At 41.7% G+C, this 22137-nt stretch overlaps 1 non-coding gene across 1 annotated transcript; it reads left to right on the forward strand.

Moving 5' to 3' along the window:
* Positions 1 to 18184: 18184 nt before the first annotated feature.
* LOC121016511 (U6 spliceosomal RNA) lies at positions 18185 to 18291 on the forward strand. Its single transcript, XR_005784325.1, has one exon. It is a non-coding gene; the product is annotated as a U6 spliceosomal RNA (small nuclear RNA).
* The last annotated feature ends 3846 nt before the right edge of the window (positions 18292 to 22137 follow it).

The following is a 22137-nucleotide window of genomic DNA, read 5'->3' on the forward strand; positions in this document are numbered from 1 at the left end:
GGGCTTCTGCCCACATGGAGGAGGGAAGTGGCCATTGTAGGTAATAAATGTGTCGGCCTAAATGTCAAGACGTTTAGACCAGCCTAAAGAGACACAGGGTAAGACATGTCTGGAGAACAGTCCTGAGGGTAAGCCCCCTGTGGATTTCTTACTTTCAATGAAAATAGCAAGCGAAGTATACTGCTTTTCAATGGCTCATAAATCACTACGATAGGCATTTACAATTGTCTGCATGCAGCTGTCAGCAGGCTATTAGCGATTCATTTGAATAGAGGCCCATCAATTTTCTGGGATCTATTTCTGCGCAACGGAAAATAAAGACATGTTAATTAATGGGAACTATGGTCACATTTTCAGTAATTGTATTAGAAAACAATTTCTCCCAAGTGGAACTTCAATGTGGGGGCCTGTAAGAACTCTGGGAGTTACATGTGATAACATGATTTAGGAGAAGGTGCAATGTTCCCAGGTTCGAACATTCTGTTTGGTAAAAAAGGACAGGCCCCTAGCTGGATGGCTTGTCATCACCTTGGCTTGGGCGCTGCCATGCCACCTGAGCTTGAGGCTCTCGGTTAGAATTGGCCCAAGAGAAAGACTCATGAGGTCTGGAAGGTGGAACACAGTAGGGGCTCATTTGGTGAGTTGCTAGGGGCAGACGAAGCAGGTTTCCAGGCCTTTGCCCAAGTTCCACCTTCATGGTCACAGCAGCTATGCAGCTTTCTCCAGGGACCCCTGCTTTGTGGGTGTGGTGGGTTCCAGCTCTACCTTTACCTTTGGGCACTTAGGATAAGACTTTCCCTGTGGACTTCCCTGAACTTCAGTGGCTGCTTTCTGAGATCTTCTCTTCCAGCTCTTCCAACAGCCACGAAGCCCCGATTCTGTCTTAAATGCTTTGTGCTCAGAATGGCTACTGTTTTCCTCATCAAACCCTGACAGATCGAATTCTCCTGCCTTCCTCTTTCCAAATCCACCTCTCAACACACACACATGTACATACACACATACAGGCGCATAAACACACATCTTTAACAACTTTGTTTTCTGACTTCACAAATATCTCACATATATGGCATCTCAAAGCATTCATACACATGAGGTAGGTTTAGTATGCCATTCACATATTTAGCAACATTCTTTTTTTCCTTTCCTAGACTTTGGATATGTTTTTGCAATAAGGGCATTACCTTTGTTATTTTTGAGAGTTCCATCGTATTCTGTCATATGGCTACAATGCAATTCGTTTAATAACCGTTCCCATATTGATGAGCCCGTAGGCTGTTTCCAACATTTTGCCACTATTCATAGCGCTGCAGTGAACATCCTTGTAAGGTTATCTCTGGTGCATGTCACATGTCTCTGTGGGTTAGACTCTAGGGGTGCAAATGGCCGCTGCAGAACGCATTCCCATTGAATCTCCGATTTGGTATCTATCGCAAAATGCCCTCCGAAAGCTGTGGCCATTTTTAATCCCGTTGACGTAGCCTGATTACTAATGCCTATTTCCTGCGCAGAAAGCCAAGACAACGGGCCACGTACTGCTTCTCATAACTCTACAGTCTTTTCAAATTCGTATTTGGCATCACTTTGTCTCTTCAACCTTCAAGGTAGATGTGAAACGAAGTGCCAAAGAGGTTGTGGAAAAAAAGTTTTTGAGGAATGTTATCCAGAGTGAAAATCCAGGTCTCTCAATGTGCAATCTTTAGGACTAAATCTGTCTTTTTAATTTGGCATGGCTCTCAGCCTGGGACTCTTTCAAGAAGGGATTTCAAAATAATTATTAGAAGCTTAATATTAAGCTGAACCACATCTAGAGTCTAGTTTTGAGAATTATAATGGTCCAATGTCGATCATTTTGTATGATTCATCCTAGTGCCAAAGTCCAGGAAACACTGCACACATCAGTTTAACATCTATTGATGGACTTATTGTATGCTTATATATAAGGCATTATGTACAAGGCGGTATGTCGAATTCCAAGACAATATTAGGGATGATGTAAGGATAACATTAAGCTTAAGGAATCCACAATAATGAGAGTGGAGAGCAGTTTCTTGAGTCTTTGTGGTTTGATATCCGAGTTCTTCTTTTCTTTCTCCCAGGATCACAACCCTTTGAGGCAGACATTCAATCTGTCACTTCTTTTGTCCCAACTAAGAGGACGCCTTGCATATGGTAGGTGACACAAATAACTATTACAGAAAGTGGTTTTAAGCTTCTATTCTGATTGGAGACAGACAAGAGAAAAGTAAAAAGAGTAACATACCTGTCAGGAAGAGCCCCTCCTCGTCATAAGTATAATTTACCCCGTAAGTGCCAAGAGTAGACAAGAGACACGTTGGTTCAGAGCAAAAGAGTTTATTTTTTTAAGTCTATTCATTTATTTTGAGAGAGAGAGAGGGGGGCAGCACAAGCAGAAGAGGAGCAGGGAGAGAGGAAGAGAGAGAGGAGAGAATCCCAGGCAGGCTCTGCACTGTCAGCACGGAGCCCGATGTGGGGTTCAAACTCACAAACTGTGAGATCATGACCTGAACTGAAGTCAAGAGTTAGACACATAACTGACTGAGCCACCCAGGTGCCCCAGAGCACGACAGTCTACTACCCATAGCACAGCAAATGGCAGAAGCATTAACACGCTTGTGCTAGTTCCCATTACCCCAGGGACCGTGAGTTGAGGCCATGCTGATGTTACATGTGCAACGGGCCACTCTGTGCCTGAATGAGGCGGGGCCAGGGGCTCAGCACCTTGCCAAGTGGGCAACCAACAGGCCTGTTCCCCTTCCCCGAGGGAGGGAGCACTTACATAGGGGTCATGCCGTGGCTGCCTTGACCTACTTAGTTAATGCCTTTGAAGAAAATCAGACAAGTTGAAGACAGATAAATAGAAATGATGTAAACTGAGACACAAAAATTTAAAAAAACCCAACACAACAGTACAGAGAATCCTGAGAGGCAGCATCAGTAGGTCTAACATGCGTGCTATTGGAATCCCCAAAAGAGAACACAGAGAGGGAAGGGCAGAAGAAATATTTGAAGTAGCAATTGCTGCAAATTTCCCAAAGTTAATGATAGATACCAAACTATGTAACCAAAAGCTCCGAGAATACCAAGCAAAGTAAATAAAAAACAAAACAAAAAACCAACCACAAAATAAAGAAAAAACCTATGTGCCTAGGCATATCATTTAAAATTTCTCTCTCTCTCTCTCTCTCTCTCTCTCTCTCTCTCTCTCTCACACACACACACACACACATACACACATGGGATAGAGAAGATTCTGAAAGCAGTCAGAGAAAGAAATGGGGAATAAATAGAATTATAGTAGACGTCTTGTCAGAAGTTAAGTGAGCCAGAGACACCTTTAACAAGCTGAGAGAAAAAAAAGCCATCAACCCACAATTCTACATGTACTGAAAATGTGTTCTAAAAATGAAGGAGAATAAAGACCTTTTCAGGCCAACAAAAAACTGAGAATACATGGTCAGCAGATTTACAATTCAAGAAATGTTAAAGGAAGTTCTTCAGACAAGAAGGAATATGACACCAGACCAAAACTTCTATCTACACAAAGAAATACAGAACACTGGAAATGAAGTACATGAAGGTAAAATGTTTTCTTCTTTCTAATTGCCCTAAAAGAAATTTAGCTGTGTTTGTAGAGCAAAACTAGTGGGAACATATGATGTGTTTACAGAATATATAAAAGCAGAATGCATGCCCACAGTAGCACAAAGGAGGGTACGGGAGGGGTTGGGAATACACTGCTGTAAAGTCTTTATGTTACATGGGAAGTGGTGTAATATTTGAAGGTAGACTCTGATTAATTAAAGATGCACATTGCAAACACTAAGGCAGCCACTACATTTTTAAAAACCAGGTATGTTCTTTCATCTTGACCACCAACTTGCTGTGCAGACAGGGGAAGACCCAGAAACTTCTGAGCCAAGTGAGCCATAGCCACGGATGTGGGAGGCCAGGTAATGCTGGAGGCAGAGTGTCACCCCAGGACCGATTTCGACAAATATCGCCCAGGGAAGGTTGGTGTCAGGGGTTACCACTTAAACAGGGCCCGAACTGTCAACCCTGATAATCTGCCGACGTTGGTCAGCAAGCAAATATGGGTAAACACTGCCAAAAGCAAGACTGTGACTCTCCCATCGTTGGTGTGGCGCATCCAGACTGCTACAAAGTTCTGGGGAAGGAAAAGTTCCCAAGGCAGCCTGTCAGGGTGAAGGCCAAATTCTTCAGCAGAAGAACTGAAGATGAGGGATGTGTGTTTGGGGTGGAGGGCTGTGACCTGGTGGCTTGAAACCCCATGGGAGGAGGTTCACTAAATGCTTTACAAGAAAACCAAAAACAAGTGTAAATAATAACTCAACAGTGGAAATAAAATGGGTGATTGAAAAGTTCAATTAACCGAAGAGACATCAGGAAAAGAGGGCAAAAGGGACAAATAGAAAACAAGTAGAAACATGACAGATTTTACTTCAAACTTATCAGTGGTCATATTGAATGTAAATGGTCGAAACACACCAATGAAAAGACTGTGAATATTAGATTGGATGAAAAAATGAGACTGAACTTTTTTTTTTTAATTTTTTTTCAACGTTTTTTATTTATTTTTTTGGGGGGGGGGCCGAGAGAGACAGAGCATGAACGGGGGAGGGGCAGAGAGAGAGAGAGAGGGAGACATAGAATCGGAAACAGTCTCCAGGCTCCGAGCCATCAGCCCAGAGCCTGACGCGGGGCTCGAACTCACGGACCGCGAGATCGTGACCTGGCGGGGCTCGAACTCACGGACCGCGAGATCGTGACCTGGCTGAAGTCGGACGCTTAACCGACTGCGCCACCCAGGCGCCCCTGAACTTTATGCAATCTACAAGAAACCCACTTGAAATATAAAGGTGTGATAGGTTGAAAGCAGAAGGTTGAAAATGTATGCGGTGCAAACATTAATCTAAAGAAGGCTGGAGGAACTCTGTTAATATCAAAATAGACTTTGAAACAGGACGTATTATCAGGGGTAAGGAGGGACAAGACTTGATGAAGGGGTCAGTTCTCCCAGAATATATAGGAATCTTGCAGGTGTATGCACTGAACGAGAGAGCTTCTAAACACGAAACGAAAACTGATAGGAAAGGAAAAGTGGGCAAATCCCCCATATGGTTGGGGACGACAACACTGCTCTCTCAGTAACCAAGAGAGCAAGTAGGAAAAAAATCAGTAGAAATAAAGAAGACATAAGCAACACCATAAATTAACTCGACCCGGTTGACATTTATGGAAAACACACACATTTATAGACCCCTACAGCAGAACACATATTTTTTTTTCAAGTGCCACATGGAATGTTTACCAAGATCAGCCACATTCTGGGCCCTAAAACAAACCTTAATATGTTTAAGAGAAAATTCCCTAACAGAAATTAAATATCATACTTAAGAGTCAAAGAAGCCTCAAAAGAAATTTTAAATGTTTTGAATAGAAAGGAAACGAAAGGTCGTATATCATTTTCATGCTGTAGCTCACGCAGTGCTCATGGGACGTTTGCAGCATGAAAGACTTACATTAGAGAAGAAGAAAGGTCTTGAATTGGTAATAAAACCTTCCACATCAAGAAACCAGAAAGAAGAAAAGCAAAGTAAAGTCCAAACCAAGCAGAACTAAGAAACTGGTAAAGACAGAGACTAAAAATGACATCAAAAGCAGACAAACAATGAAGAGAATAACGGAAAGTGAAAGCTTTGAAAGAATAAGTAGCATTGATACAGAGGTGCAGACAAAACGGAAAATCCCCAAATCGGCAATGGAGTGGGGCTCGTCACTACGGGCACTGAAAGGTAATGACACTGTATGAACAATCCACCATGTCCATAAGTACAACAGTGCCACAACATGAACAGTCATTGTCAAGTAGGCATAGAAATACACTAATCTGGTCTTCGAGTGTATCCTTGTGGTCCATTTAGTGTACAGACCACAACCTTCTCTGCTAGTTCAAGATGAAGATAATGAAGGCTGTGGTAGTTTCTTGAGATAGGGGCTTTGATTAGAATCTTTCAGCTTGCGCACTAACCATCCCTCCCTAGAGCATGTTTGCCTGATTAGAGTATTAATCCACATACACCCTCTACCAATGCACATATATATGATTGTTCAGATTGAAGGCATTATTTTTTCAAAAAAAATTTTAATGTTTATTTATTTCTCAGAGAAAGAGAGAGAAAGAGAAAGAGAGAGAGAGAGAGAGACAGAGAGAGACAGAGCATGAGTGGGGGAGGGGCAGAGAGAGGGAGACACAGAATCCGAAGCAGGCTCTAGGCTCTGAGCTTGTCAGCACAGAGCCTGACTCAGGGCTCGAACTCCTGAGCTGCAAGATCATGACCTGAGCTGAAGTCGGGATGCTCAACTGACTGAGCAACCCAGGCGCCCCAGATTGAAGGCTTTAAAGTGTCATCATGGTATGTCAGAATGCCTCTCTTGGACACGGTGCTACAGAGAGCACATGTGGCCAAGGAGCTGGTTGACGTCCCCCAGTGCCTCCTCTGAGGCCACACCTTCCTCCGGTGGCTCATCGCCATGACCGAGTGCCTTGAGGATATTGAAGCAGATCTGGTCCTGACAGACATGGGGCTCCGTTATTGGCTGATGTTAGCTCAAGGACTCCCCAACAATCTTCTGCAAATGTCCTGCAGAGCAGTCTAGGACCCTCGCACCCCATCTTCTCTCCCTGGCTCCTTCAGGTGAGGGCAAGCTCTGTGTTGTGGTCTGATGGCTCTTCCAGCCTTTACCACCTCCCTCCCTACTTCTTTTTCACACAGGCATGTTCCCTAATAAAAGCCTTGCCTATTTCAGCCTGCCTTGATCCCTGCTTTTCAGAATATTCTGACTAACGCAATGTTACAGACTGGAAATCTTTATACAAGAGTTTATACAAGAGTTGCCTGAACTTGGTCATGATTTCCAAGGGGCACGCGGAAAAGAGTTTCCCAAAGGTGTTTCTTTAAGGAGATCATTATTCCAATTACAAAGCAGATTCAGTGAAATGGTCAGACAGTGACAGATGTGTGAATGGAAGTTGTCCTCGCCCCGTATGCCAAGTTCACGTCATGTCACCGCAGAATTACATGGCCAGCCCTAGGACCCGGGGGTGTTTAGAGTGGATGCATGGCACGTGAAGGGGGTGAGTAGCAAATTCATTCAGAAAAGCAGGAGAAGAGTTTGAAAAGTGCCCTTGGTGGGTGGCGGTGGCAGCAGAGGTGGCGTCCGAGAACCTCCGTCCACCAGCAGCGAGGTTGTGCTGTGCTTCTTCACATCCGTTCTCTGCCCTGGCCTGTCCACACTGCTCCCCCTGGGCTCCCTTGCCCTCTGACTTCAGTTGGGCGCACAGGATCACGGCGGGTGGGGTGGGGTGTGTGTGGCATTTATTTCTCCTGCTCCCTCTTGCCTCCCCACGGTTCGGTTCCTCTTCATGGCTCATGGTGCCCCCTGCAGATAGCTCTCTCCATCTCCAATAGCTGCCCCTTGCAGGCTCAGGGGAGGTGACAGCTTCTTCTTACTGTTCCTACCCGGTGGGGGCTCCACCCTCTCTTCCTAGTTCTCTCGCCACCCAGCTCTCACCTCTGCAAATATTGCTTAAATCCTCCTCACTTAAATCCCTTGACTGTCCCACCTGTTTCCCGCTGGTCCTGGACCAGTGCAGATGTTAAGAAGGTTGACGGAATGAGAGTTGCAAAATACCACGGCCTGGGGAGCGCTGCGTGGGCGGGGAATTGCTTTGCTATCTTTCTACCAAATCACATTTCACAGACTGTTTCATATACAATCTGTGAGGTGGCGCCAGGAATTCACGGAAAGCCTGCCGCTCTGACAGGGTGTCACAAAGCTAGAGGGCATTACAAAGCCTAATTTACTCCAGACCCCGTGCTGTCTTGTTCACATCGCACTGCTTTAGAATTCTTGTCAATAGAAATAAAGGGCTTAATTCTTGATTTCTCTCCAGTAATGACATTTAACTGATATTTCACTTACTTCAAGCTTGCTTTTAAGGCATTTGGCTTCAACTGCTGGCTTCCTATAATTTTTCTTTTATCCTGTTTAAAAAATGTTTCCCGTGGTCCCATTATTCCTTGCAGGGTTCCATTTGATCTAATACGCAGAGTATTCTTACTAACACAGCATCAAAATATTTGTACCAGCAATGTCCTGTGCCAGGTGACTTTTCCGTAAGAAATATTGCCTTTGTTGATTTTCCTGTAAAGGGCAGATCTGTTTGCAGCTATCTAACTCTGTTCGTGGGAACTGCACCGTTTCTCCAGATGAACATTTCAAAGAAAAGGAAATGCAAAGGAAATTAATTAATACTTGTACCAGATTAATGATCCCAGCACTGTTTGTAAACCAAATAAATCATTTAGTCACTTTAAAAGAGCCTTTAAGGGGCTCAGTGGGTTAAGCATCTGACTCTTGATTTTGGCCCAGGCCATAATCTCAAGGTTGTGGGATCAAGCCCCACACTGGGCTCCTCACTGAGTGTGGAATCTGCTTGAAATTCTCTCTCTCCTCTCTCTCTGCTCTCTCTCTCTCTCAAAATAAATAAACTTAAAAAAAAAGAGCCTTTAATAACTGATTATTTATTTCTTCCTGTAACTTCCATCAATCAAACCATTAAAATGCAAAGAAATTGAAGTTTACTCTTCAACTGGAAATCTATAATTTAGTCATCAACAGGTAATTCTTGGTAGTGGTAACATGATTATAATGTGTATCCATTTGCTTGGTTAATCAGTAAGCCATCCTGTAATCCTAATGCATTTTTAGGGGCAAAGCAATTCATCTTAAAATTGGTTGCTAGTGCAACATTTCAGCAAATTCTTAATGACACCTGTAATTAGAGACTGGGGGGAAATTGTCTTAATCCTTAAAGCTTTAGGTAGTGAAGCAGGCACTTTCATTTCAAAGGCCTTTTCCAGTTTTCCTTGGAAAAGACTGTCAACGCAGCTGCTCTTTTGAATGGGTGTTCTGCGCTCTGCTATGGGATGTACGAGTCTTTTGGACTCTGTGGTGTCTTGAGTTTCTTTGGCTACTCTGGTTCAGTCCCCGTGGAAGAACCCCATGCTTGGTATCAGTTGACAACGGCCAAGTCTTGGGGAAAGTTTTGCTTTCAAAACCCTCCAGGGTGGTTGATAAAGGACAGTGGTGATTTTGCCCTCCGGAGGACATTTGGCAACGTCTAGAGACATTTTTGGTAAGCATGACTCAGAAGGGGTGCTAGTGGCATCTGTGAGCAGACACCAGAGCCATTGCTAAATACTCTACAGAGCACAGGCTAGCTCCCACCACAAAGAATCTTCTGGTCCTGAGAGAAGCAACTGAGAACGATGGAGGGCTCTCTGCCTTTCTTGAAGACTGCAAGGGCCTCTCCGATCAACTCTGACGCAGCCATCTGAGGAAATGTCAGCAGCCAGACCTCAAGCCGGCACATGGAAACAACAGGTCTCACCAGCCTCTCCACTTCTGTCCTCCAGCAGGACAGACTGGGAGGTCCTCACTGATCTGGATCCCAGTCTCAGGAAAACTCAATGGTTTATCAGGTCAGGAAGCTACACGCTTTAGGCTTTTTTTCTTTTAACATGTTCTGAAAGGTCAAAAGAGATATATTTTAAGCTTGACTAAAGTCAAGGAAATACTTCCTTTGGGTTTCTAAAAATTTTCCTTTCCTTCTTTTCTTCCTTTTTTTTTTTTTTTTCCCAAAACCTGCTTATTGACCTTCAGTGACTGCCATTGTCCATTGTGTTACAGATACAAAGAAAGCAGGCTAATGGTGGGAATTTTTTTTTTTTTCCAAATAGGGAAATCCTTATCCCAAGATAACCCTCCACAGGCATTTAAAAATGTTTTTGACCACTGAACACATTGAAGTCATATAAAAACCCTGTGCTGTACCATGAGCTTGCGCTTCTCATTTTCGCAAAAGGCTCCTTTTGTTTGGGAGGAGGTAACAGTGAAGGGTGGGTTCCAGCGGGGGGTGGAGGGGGGTGGGCGGGACAGCCAGTTTGGACCCCACAGCCGGAACTGAGCTGGGTCTCTCCACTGACTTGCAACACCCTTGGCCGCAGAACACCGCATGAAAGCTATGAAAATCGATAAAAAATCATTTGCAAAGCACTTCGGGCTCCTTGGAGGAAGGGTCTTGGGGATGGAAGCTGTATCATTATTCACATTAGACCCGGCGCAGTCATAAAACGGAGAGGAACCCTCTGAGTGGAGTGCTTTGTGATGACTTCATCTTTTTCCAAACTAATAGCTGTTAGTACAGCTAATACAGCTCCATATGGACAGCTTGTCACATAGCTCATATTATTGGCCTGATGGTTTTGTGTGAGTCTCTCTTTTTCAAGCTCTAGCAGAAAAGACGGGCAAATGAATTTTGAAAAGGCACAGCCTGAGCCCTCAATCAAGGCCTAATAACATTTTCAACTTGATATACTTCACTCAATTTTAAGGATTTGTTTCATTGGTACTATTTTCACACAGATGTCACTGTAAAATGTTTTAGAGTGCAAAGATAAATGTACACTCGGAAGAGTAGAATTTGCACCTCCTTTAACACCTCATCTTATTTGCCCCTTAGCATATCAGTTAAGAATCTATCAAACACCTTCTTTTTTATGGAAGAGCTCAAAACAGACTATAAGATGCAAAACACACTTTAAATCTAACAAAAACAAGAAAAGTAGATGCAGATCAGAGATAAGAGAAAATAGATAAGTACTTACCATATGGAGAAATTTTTTAAAAATTTTTTTAACGTTTATTCATTTTTGAAAGAGAGAGACAGAGCACAAGCAGGGGTGGGGCGGAGAGAGAGAGGGGGGACACAGAATCTGAAGCAGGCTCCAGGCTCTGAGCTGTCAGCACAGAGCCCAACACAGGGCTCCAGCTCACGAACCACGAGATCATGACCTGAGCCGAAGTCGGACGCTCAACCGACTGAGCCACCCAGGCGCCCAAATGGAGAAATTTTTATAGCAAGTGATACCTTTGTTTGGAATGTACCCATTGTGTTAGTGGGATTCTCCACTGACTACAAAGATTTCAATACGGACAGAAAAGATATTGTGTGGATTGCCTCCTAAGGATACTGGGGCCTTGGTCAAAAATAGGAACCACACAACAGCAACAGCAAACACCTTGTGGCCTCTAACAGGTGGGAAGCTGTCTGTGCTGGGCGGTCAGGCTACCACAGATGATGTTCTATGTGGGCTCCCGCTAGGGCCACAGGTCTTGGAGGGACCTCTGCAGGGCTGCTTAAAAGCAAGGCTTAACACAAGCCTTAACAAGAGCCAAGAAAGTCGGAGGAAAACACCATCTTCCTCAAGAAACCATAGGTATTCATCACACAGTCAGGAAAGGCCATGGGCAAATTTCCCACACGATCAGTGTTGTTAAGATCCGGGTGAAGATTCTTCAAAACTAGAGGGTTAGACACTTAGAGGAATAAAAAATCATTTGACACAATTCTTCTTTCTCTCTTTCTTTTTCCCTTCCCTCTCTCTCCTCCTTCCTTCCTTCCTTCCTCCCTCCCTTCCTTCCTTCCTTGCTTCCTTCCTTCCTGCCTTCCTGCCTTTCCTGCCTTTCTTGCCTTCCTGCCTTCCTTCCATTAAGGAACCTATTGTATGTCAGGCCCACTGATCTTCCATCACTGAATTAAGCATTTCTTACTTTTACATACAAAGTGACCTGAAAATTAACACAAGTTGACCTCCACAGTCATCAGCAGTGAGCTGAATTCTGAATTTGCCATTGGGTCACTGTGTGTCGCTGGGCAAATTCTTTAACATTCCCAAGTCCTTTTAATTTCTCATCTTCCTTACAATATTGTTAGGCTTAGAGGTCATGGATTTTAATAAGACTAAGAGGGGGCCTGGACTATATGGGAACTTACAAAGTGCTAGCTCTCATTGGAATAGAGCGGTCCCCAATGGACTTGAAAAAAAAATCAAACACCTTTTAAGTGTCTAACACATCAGGGACTCCAGGAATGACCCAGGGCCAGGGAAGAAAGTTATGAGTGTATACCACAGAATGTTTTCGAGAAGCTTGACCACCAAGCTCACGGACATTTCAGTGTTTGCTAAACTGAATCTTAGTGCTTATCTAGAGGAGGTAAAGAGAACAGCAGGGCTGTGAGCACCCCCAAGAGGCATTATAAACCTAGTTAATGCTACGGATCACGAACACCAGATTCTCTGATTCAATTTACGTGCAAAAAGAAGCACCAAGGGTAGAGGCCTAATTCTTCCTCACAGCACCTCCTGTGTGCTATCTCGTTTCCTCTCCTGGTGCTCACTTGACTTAGGCATCACCTTTGTGCTTAGCAGAGGTTGAGAGGAAATTCGGGTCCATTCTCCAGGATACAGAGAAGGGCAGAGGCTAGACTGGTCCCTACTTGTAAGCACTCCTTAGGCCATTAATAATTGAGGCAGATAAAGAGCTTTGTTAGTATCAGCAAGTGCCTCACTTTGTCTGATTGCTTTTCCCACCGGAGAGAATTGATAGTGTCTCAGTCTAGGTTGTTCCTTAGCTTACAATCCAGATCTGCTGCTATGACTTCCATGTGGTCAATCCCACTAGTCTCTTTTCAATTTCACACAGTAGAGAGAAGTAGGTGTCCACCAGGTCTGCAACGTGGGAGCCTGAACCCACACTACTTATTTCTCACCTGCTGCCCACTTAGTTTCCATTTCGTTCTGGGCATTTGAAAGCTATTGCAGGGAAGACTTCCAGGCTGAGGTGGAAGCTGGAGAAAGTGCTATCATGGGATCCTCCTCCTTGCGTACTTGCACCTGATGGAATTTTAAAAAGTAAAGGAACAAAATCTAGCAACCGGAAATAACTGGCTGCAATCAAACCAAGAAAGGAAACAAAACAAAACAAAACAAAACAACCCCAAACACAGCCTAGCGTCATGAGAGCCAAAGAAAGAGAGTAAAGGAAGTAAAGAATCTGCCGTAAAAAGCAGCGCGGGGTAGTTCCTGACCCACGTACACATCGCCATGCTTCGCTGCTTCTCAGCATATGTGATCTTATCTCTGTTCTCTCAATTTCCCTCACTCATGTCAGACTATTCTAACAGACATCCTATCTGGGCATCTTATTTCATTTCCAAATACGTCAGAATGTCTCTCTAATACACGGGGACTCATTTATTTGTGGTGTAACCCCCATGCCATTATCACACCATAAAGCAACGAATTCCTGTCACCTAATGTCCACAGTCCAAACTTCCCTGATTATCCCTTAAGTGTCATTTTACAATTAGATTTCCTGAACCACGATCCAAAGGAAATCCACACCTTTCTTGCATATTTCTTATTTGTTCCTTGCCATTCATTTGTTGAAGAAAGTGGGTCTTCACAATCATCTCATTTTTGGTAGGTAAGTCTGCACGATGATGGATATAGAGTGGACTCTTTCATAACTTTAATTTTCTGAAGTTTTTGTCTTATTGCTTATGGCCAATTCCTCAATCCACGATGCTTTCCTTGGCTTGGAGCTGTCTTTGACCTGGTATTGGAATGTGCTGGGTTCCATCCTGCCATGCCTGCAACTTCCCTGTCTCCCTCTTTTTATTTATTTTTTCTTTTTATACATTTATTTTGAGAGAGAGAGAAAGTGAGAGCGTGAGTGGGGGAGGAGCAGAGAGAGAGGGAGAGAGAGAATCCCAAGCAGTCTCTGCAATGCCAGCACAGAGCCAGACATGGGGCTCAAACCCATGAGCTATGAGATCATGACCTGAGCTGAAGCCAAGAGTCAGACACCCAACTGACTGAGCCACCCAGGCACCCCTCGCCTGTCTCCCTTTTATCCCCTGGGACCTTATTTTATAGGTCTCTGCTCAAGGAGAGCATCCATAGAGAATCCTTCCCGGGCTCCCTTGACTAGAGATACATTCCCCCTAGTATATATCCTCAATGAACCATGTACCTTCACTCTATATTGTTCATCAGATTATCATGTTACTTTTATTTATTTTTGCAAGTCATTCAATGCTTGTTTCCCCTACTACTATACTCGTGCTGTGGGAGAATGGGGACAGTGTCTTCTCTCTGTATTTGTGTTCCAAGTACTCAGCACCAAGCCCAACACACGGTAAATGCTCAAGGAGTATTTGTGGAATGAAGAAAAAAGCTGCTTGTGGGCTTTAAGAAGTATCTATACAGTCCAATAAATATAAGATAGGAAGCTAAGCAATTTGCCACCACCTCTGTGGGTCCCTCCACATTTAGGTTTTTGCATTTAAATTACTGGTACAACATTGTTTTGGGATTACATTTTGAACCATAATTACTGCCCCATTGTAACTGGAATCTTTCTGAGTGGGTTCAGTGCTCACCACATGTCCTTCTAGCCAACCTATCTCTACTTCTCTCTTATTTCTTGGTTTTAGTCCTCAAGGTGGCTCTTCAGGGATGGCTCGTGGGTCCTATGGTCCATGACACATATGAAAATGCCTGAATGCTATCTTCAGAGTTGAATGACAGTATGGCCTGGGAAATGATTAGGTTACATGTGTCAGACAATTGGAAATAATAGATAATTTCACATTTTGCTTTATATCATAAAACGAAGTAACATATTTCAGTCACTTCCAGTATGCTTTATAATTCAAAGTAATTCTTTTTTTTTTTTTAATTTCAAAGTATTTCTAATTTCACCGTTCTTTACATGAAAACAAGGATGGGTAATCTCTTACCATGAACTCAAGAAACCATTGAGTTAAACATTTTTTATAGGTGTTCCATGGCAATCATTTTTGACTGATATACAGATAAATAAAGAAAATTGTAAGGGGAGGATTGAAAAATTATGTTATTTGACCCAGATATTCCAATCCTACTTTTGTTCCCTAGAGAAATGTTCACACCCATGCTCAAAAAACTATATCAAAGAATGTTTCAACTTTGTTTATAAAAGCTTGAAATGTGGAAATGACCTAAATATCTATTGGCAGAATAGATAAATAATTATGGTTCATTCACATCATGTTATACTATAAATCAGCAAAAATAATGAGCCAGAGCTTGACAAAGAAAATCATGATAAATTTCAATTTCATGTTGAACTAAAAAGAGAAAGTTGCAGAAGAATACATGGAATATATCATTTATGTCAAAGCTTAAAAGCAGGCGGAAGAACACTGTACATTTGGGGCGCCTGGGTGGCTCAGTTGGTTGAGTGTCTGACTCTTGATTTTGGCTCAGGTCATGATCATATGATCACGGGATTGAACCCCGCGTCAGGCTCAGTGCCAAGTGCCTCCCCTGCTTATGCTCTCTCTCTCTAATTAAAAAAAAAAAATAGAAAAAAAGAATGTTATACATTTATATGGACACAGAACTGTACTTATGGGGTGAATACATGCATTTACACCTGTCAAGTTCCAGAGAGCTGGGTGTGGGAGCATGGGGAGGGTTTGGGGGGAGAGAGAACAGTCAGGAAGAGGTGGGGGAAGGGGGTTCCACTGTATATTCACTGTTGTATGTCTTAAGATCACTGATGAATGTTTATTCTATTCATCTTTAAACTTTATGCATCTTGTTGAATTGAAGTATTTAACAGGACTAAGGAAAGCTATGTTGTTGAGTAAAATTTAACCTCTGATGACTGAAATCCATCTCATTATTTTTTTACTGACACACACACCAGCTCAGCATTTCATAGAACCTGTTCTATACCCATAGCTATTTCCTTCTTCCTTTCTTCTAATTCTTTTCATGATTCTTTCATACTTCTTTCAAATTGATGATGCGTCTAAAAATTTAGATGTATATCCTATCTCTATTTGTCTATCTATCCATCTATCTCTCTCTGTCCATCCATCCATCCATCCATCCATCCATTCATCCCTCATCTATCTAGATGTATATTTATATCAAACATTTAAAAACAAAAAGTAAATTTGAAAGATCTTATTGGCTTTATTCAATGATTCATGAACCAGGCAGCATCTCACCCAGCAGGTAGAAAGGAACTCTGAGGAATGGTACAAATGGAAAACTTTTATAGGCAGAAGGGAGTAGGAACAAGGAAGTTGTACTGGGCAAAGAAGTGGGCTGGTTGAAACAAGGCTATTTTCCTTTAGGGTATAGCAGGTGTCCATCAGGCAGGTTACCTAGTTAGTACTGGTGAGGTGATTCCTGAGTGAGTAATTTTAAGATTCCATTTCTGGGAAGGCTGAAACTAAGTCTCAGTTTGATGGCATGGGGCTTAGCCTAAGTGACTCCATTTGTGGCCAGTTGTCTTGTTTTTGACTTAAATCCCTCTAGTTGATGGAACCAGTTCTAAAATGCTTTACACTTTGAGTTTGGGAAACGCTTCCCCAAAAAGGAGGAAAGGAGAAGCAAAATCCCACCAGACTTCTGTAAAATCTTAATAGTAGTTACACTGGGTTTCTCGAGCCCTCTGAATTTTGTTCTGAGCAGAAGATGCCAGACTTCCTGTGATCTTTTTCAGGTTGCTGGAGCTAAGTCACTAGCTATTATCTCTTATGTTATTTGTCACTTGCTGATTTTCTTGAAAGAGCTTAACTTGTGCGGTTTTGTTTTAGCCTTACTCAGGGCTTCCATCCCACAACTGCTGAGAACCTGTTCGTCTATCTTATATCTCTCCCGTTATTTGGAGTAAGATAGAGGTCAGACTGCTGGGGGGCAGGCGGGGGAGGTGCTAGGGGGAATGGGGGAAAATTAAATCTCGAACAATTCGTGGCTTTTTTTTTTTCAGAGTTCCCTGCGGGGTAGCATCTAAGTGTTTAATCTTGCTGTCTCTTTGAGGCATTATTAAAGCCAATTATCTGGGGGAGTGGATTGTTACACTGTTGCTATTTTGAGAAGAGTGAACAAAATGTTTAGCTTTTTTCTGTATTCATACAATGGACACGGGCAGGGTGATTTGGTGACTTAGCTGCTTAGGATATTTTGCACAGGCTTTGGAGATAAGCAGGCTAGGCTGTTGCTGTGGCCAGATCCAAAGCAAGAAATATCAGATAGTGGCCTTTAATTCTGAATGTCCCCAAATACTTTTCCCTAGGGCATATGAATATGCATATCAGAAGTCTATACAGAGACATAATCCATACTGGCGCAGAAAGGAGCTGGAGATGGCTCGAGGTTTCCCCAAGATCAAGAAGACCTTGCCCCCTACTTCCAGCAACACCTTTATCTCTTCAACTTGGGTGAGTGCCACTGAAGCCATTGTGAAGCCAGTCACTGAACTGTAGATTAGAGGACACTCATGGGTTTACCAGAGCACCAGTGTCTTTTTTGTCTTCAAGAGGGCAGGCATGGAACCTGAACTTTCTTCATGTCCGTCTTAAAACGAAGACAGTATTTGCTCAATAGATATTGATTAATGGACCAAGGCTCTAATTCTTGATACTGTATCATGAAGCCACAATCATTAAAAAAGTTTGATTTTGTCAAACCAATATTACTAAATTACTAAAATGCTAAAATGGTATAGAGGGTCCTGAAGGAGCCCCAAATACTTAAGGGAATTAATATAGCATAGTTTCAAAGCAGTTTGGAAGAGATCGATTATTTAATAAATGGTTGGGACAGCTGAAATACAGTTATCACTCGACATTAAATCCATTCCAAATGACTTAGAAATTTAAATGTAAAAACGTAGGGGTGCCTGGGTGGTCAGTCAGTTAAGCGTACGACTCTTGATTTCGTCTCAGGTCATGATAGCACGGTTTGTGGGTTTCAGCCCCACGTTGGACTCTGCACTGACAGCATGGAGCCTGCTTGGGATTCTCTCTCCCTCTCTCTCTCTCTCTCTGTCCCTCCCCTACTCTCTCTTTCTGAAAATAAATAAACTTTAAAAAATGTAAAATAATTTGGGGCGCTTGGGTGGCTCAGTCGGTTAGGCATCCGACTTCGGCTCAGGTCATGATCTCGCGGTCCATGAGTTCGAGCCCCGCGTCGGGCTCTGTGCTGACAGCTCAGGGCCTATTTCAGATTCTGTGTCTCCCTCTCTCTCTGACCATCCCCCATTCATGCTCTGTCTCTCTCTGTCTCAAAAATGAATAAAAACTTTAAAAAAATTAAAAAAAAGTAAAATAATTTAAATGTAAACACTTAAGTGGGAGATTTTTTCAAAATGAATATTAAGAGGTGGAAAGGTGCTCACTTTGGCAGCACATATACTAAAATTGGAATGATCCAGAGAAAACTAGCATGGATTCTGTGTGAGGATGATGCACTAATTTGTGAAGCATTCTATATTAAAAAAAGGGAGGGAGGCTGTGGAAGGTCCTTCTAAGTAATACTTAAAACCCAGAAGCCATAAATAAAAAACATTAATGCACATGACTACATTAAAAACATTTCTACACAGCAGAAAGCATAAAAAGGAAAATTAGAAACCACAACCTGAAGAAATACTTGCAGTGTATAAGAGAAGGGCCTCATCATTCAATAGAAATCATTACTGACCAGTAAGAAAAAGGTCTTAGAAAATGTGCAAAAGACCCAGATAAGGAATTTATTAAAAACAACAACAACAACAAAACAAACCCAACAAAACAAAACAAAAAAAGTGGTTCCACCACATAAAAGGATGCCCGATCTCATTGAAAATGAAAGAAATAGAAGTTAAAATCATGAACACCATTTTTCACCTATCAGATATATCAGATGGTCTTGCAAAATCAGTAAGTGAAAAAATACACACAGGCTGGCAAAAGGCAGTCCCATACATCATTGGTGGGAGTATAAACCTCTCTATCTTTAGAAGGTACACATACTTTTTTTCCTTAAGTTTTTCTAAAAAAAATTTTAAAGTTTATTTATTTATTTTGAGAGAGACAGAGACAATGTGAGTTGGGGAGGGGCAGAGAGGGAGAGAGAGAATCCCAAGCAGGCTCCACACTGTCAGCACAGAGACTGATGCAGAGCTCAAACCCCCGTACCCATGAGATCATGACCTGAGGTGAAACCAAGAGTCAGACACTTAACCGACTGAGCCACCTAGGCATCCCTCAAAGGTACACATACTTTCATAACTGATACTTCAACCCCTAGGAATTGATTCTACTGATAGTCATGCACACAGGTGCATAATGAAACAAATACTTATCGTGCCACTGTTTGTAGTAACCTGATGCTAGACAAAATCTAAATGCTAAATAGGGGGCTGGTTAACTAGATTACAAAATAAGTTGATAATGGAATTAATAATATAACTATTGCAAATCATGTAGATCTATGTAGACCAACATGAAATTATCCTCTACATATACTATTTAGTTGTAAAAAATGCACAGAATAGTGTACTCCTATTTGTGGTATTTCAAATAACTGAGCAAATGATCAAATACTCTAAAAACGAAATTGAGAAAGTGGGTACCACAACACATACAAAATATAATTTATACTTGAAACAGGCAAGAACTAAACATATAATAATAATACCATATGATGCTTATAGTGTACTCATAAGCATTTTAAGAAAACATAAACAATAATAGTTTTTATAAACTTGGATTAAGGAAGACCTTCCTAAGCAACTACAAAATCCAGTGATCCTAAAGTTAAATAAAGGGAGTTAATGGGAGAAAATTTTGCAATGTACAAAAGAGACACATGAATATATTTCGATATGTAAAGAACTCCTACAATCACTATAAGAAAAAAGGTAAATGACCAAACAGAATAGGGTTTGCAAAACCAAGTGTCTACCAAGATTAGACAAGTCATTGGAAGAGATCAGTGCCCTGTTTCGAGAGAAGAGGGACATGGGATCAGGGACACCACCTGCTCCACAAGACAAAGAAGGCTTTCTTCTGTTCTAGTCATTTATTGCTAATGGAGGCCCAGTACTGTAGAGCCTTCAAATACTCAGGAGAAGCCAGAAATGTGGATTTAAAACATGTTAAATATTCCCATTTCTAAGTGTTGGCAACTAATTTGACAAGAACTATAAAATGCTGTGTAGAATGACCAAAATATGTGTCTTCAAATTTTGTTATAGAAAAATAAGCAGGGGTGGCTGGGCGGCTCAGTCGGTTAAGCGTCTGACTCTTGACTTTGGCTCAGGTCATGATCTCACAGTTTGTGGGTTCGAGTTGCACTTTGGGCTCTGCACTGGCAGTGTGGATCCTGGTTGGGATTCTCTCTCTCTCACTCTGTCTCTCTGTCCCTCCCCTGCTCTCTCTCTCTCTCAAAATAAATAAATACACTTTAAAAAATTAAAAAAAAAAACAACAAAAAGAAGCAAAGGCTGAAAATAGGCCATTCACAGGAGCACAAATGGCCAAAAGAAATTAAAAAATATGGCTAAGTTCCTTTAGTCAAAGAAAGGCAAAATGAAATAACGAGATACATTTTTCACCCATCACAGTGGCTGAAATTAACAAGAATAGATTGTGTGTTTGATACAAGGTTTAATAAAATGGTCAGTGGTATACCCAATTGGTTAGGAGTTTAAATGTTGATATCCTTTTCCTGGAGAGCATTTCGACACTATCAAAACAAAAATTTTAAGGGTGTGCCCTTTGATTTAGTAATTCTATTCCTAAGCGTGTATTCTACTAAAGTTTTTTTCGGCTGTGCACAGATATGCATTTAGTGTTCTTTGTAATATTGCTTATAATTATGAGACATTTGAAACTCTCATTCCCTATGGAAGGATGGTTATATTAATTAAATTTTGGTTGAATCCTGATTGTATACTACTGTGCAGTCACTGAAAAGGATGAGGTAGCTCTCTGTGGCATGGAAAGAGGTCCAAGCTATATTACTTGAAAAGAGCAAGTTGCAGAATTATACATACTATGGAATCTCGCTTATGTGTATGTGTACATACATGTGCATATTAACATATTGAGAGCAGCCTATATACTCAAGTATACTCAGAGTATTAGCCCTGTTAACTCGGAAAGAAGCGTGATCGATGGCGGTGGTAGCAATGCAGTACTGGAGCATTTTTTACTTTTTTCTTTAGATGTTCTTTTATCCTGTTTGGATTGGCAAACTTAATGTGTAAAGGAGCTCATAGTAAATATTTTAGGTTTTGTGGGCCAAATGGATTCCATCACAAATACTGAACTCTGCGGTTGTAGCAGGAAAGCAGCCATTTACATATTGTATGTAAATATGTAAACAATTGGGGTTAGCTGTGTTCCAATAAAACTTTACTTATCAGAACAGACAATGGCTGGATTTGGCTCCAGGGCTGTGGTTCGTCAGTTCTGCTTTAAATGCTTCTCTCTTTTCTGTAGATATTTGTTTCTTTAGATGCTTGAATCTTTTATTAAAGAAAATATATTTTGTACTTGTAAAAATTTCTACCCCACCTGCATTTTACTGGGGAGAAGGCAAAGGCAATTGCATAAAGTTTTCTTTACTTTTATTATTATTATTATTTTTTAATTTTTTTTAACGTTTATTTTTGAGACAGAGAGAGACAGAGCATGAACAGGGGAGGGGTAGAGAGAGAGGGAGACACAGAATCTGAAACACACTCCAGGCTCCGAGCTGTCAGCACAGAGCCCGACGCGGGGCTCGAACTCACAGACCGTGAGATCATGACCTGAGCCGAAGTCGGATGGTTAACCGACCAAGCCACCCAGGACCCCCTTTCTTTACTTTTAAATATTGAGCTAGTTTTTAAAAATAACCACTCATTGATTAATTTATCTATCTCATCACTGGTTTAAAATAGCACATTGATTGTGTACTAAATTTTTATATCTACTTGGGTCTGTTTTTGGACTCCCTACGTTCCTGCACCAGAACCAAACTTTAAACATTACAAAAACTTTATAAATCCACTTGTATGTGTTAAGGCTAGTTCCCACCTCACTTTTCTTTTCTTCCAGAATTTTCTTGACAATTCCATAGGTTTGTCTTTCAGGTTAAAATGTTTATAAGGTTTCACCTCAAAGAATCCTGTTTGGGATTTTGGTTGGCTGCAGTTTAGGGACAGCTGACATCATTGTATTATTAATTATTCCTACTGAAGAACTAGGTACATATTTCCATTTTTTTTAAGTTCTATTGAGAACTTCAGTCCTTCAACTGAATTTTACAACTGCCTACACTGTACATCCTACATGTTTCTTGTTAAGTTTGG

Source organism: Herpailurus yagouaroundi, unplaced genomic scaffold (assembly GCF_014898765.1).
Source record: "Herpailurus yagouaroundi ecotype Mexico unplaced genomic scaffold, PumYag 210, whole genome shotgun sequence".
Lineage (NCBI taxonomy): Eukaryota > Metazoa > Chordata > Mammalia > Carnivora > Felidae > Herpailurus > Herpailurus yagouaroundi.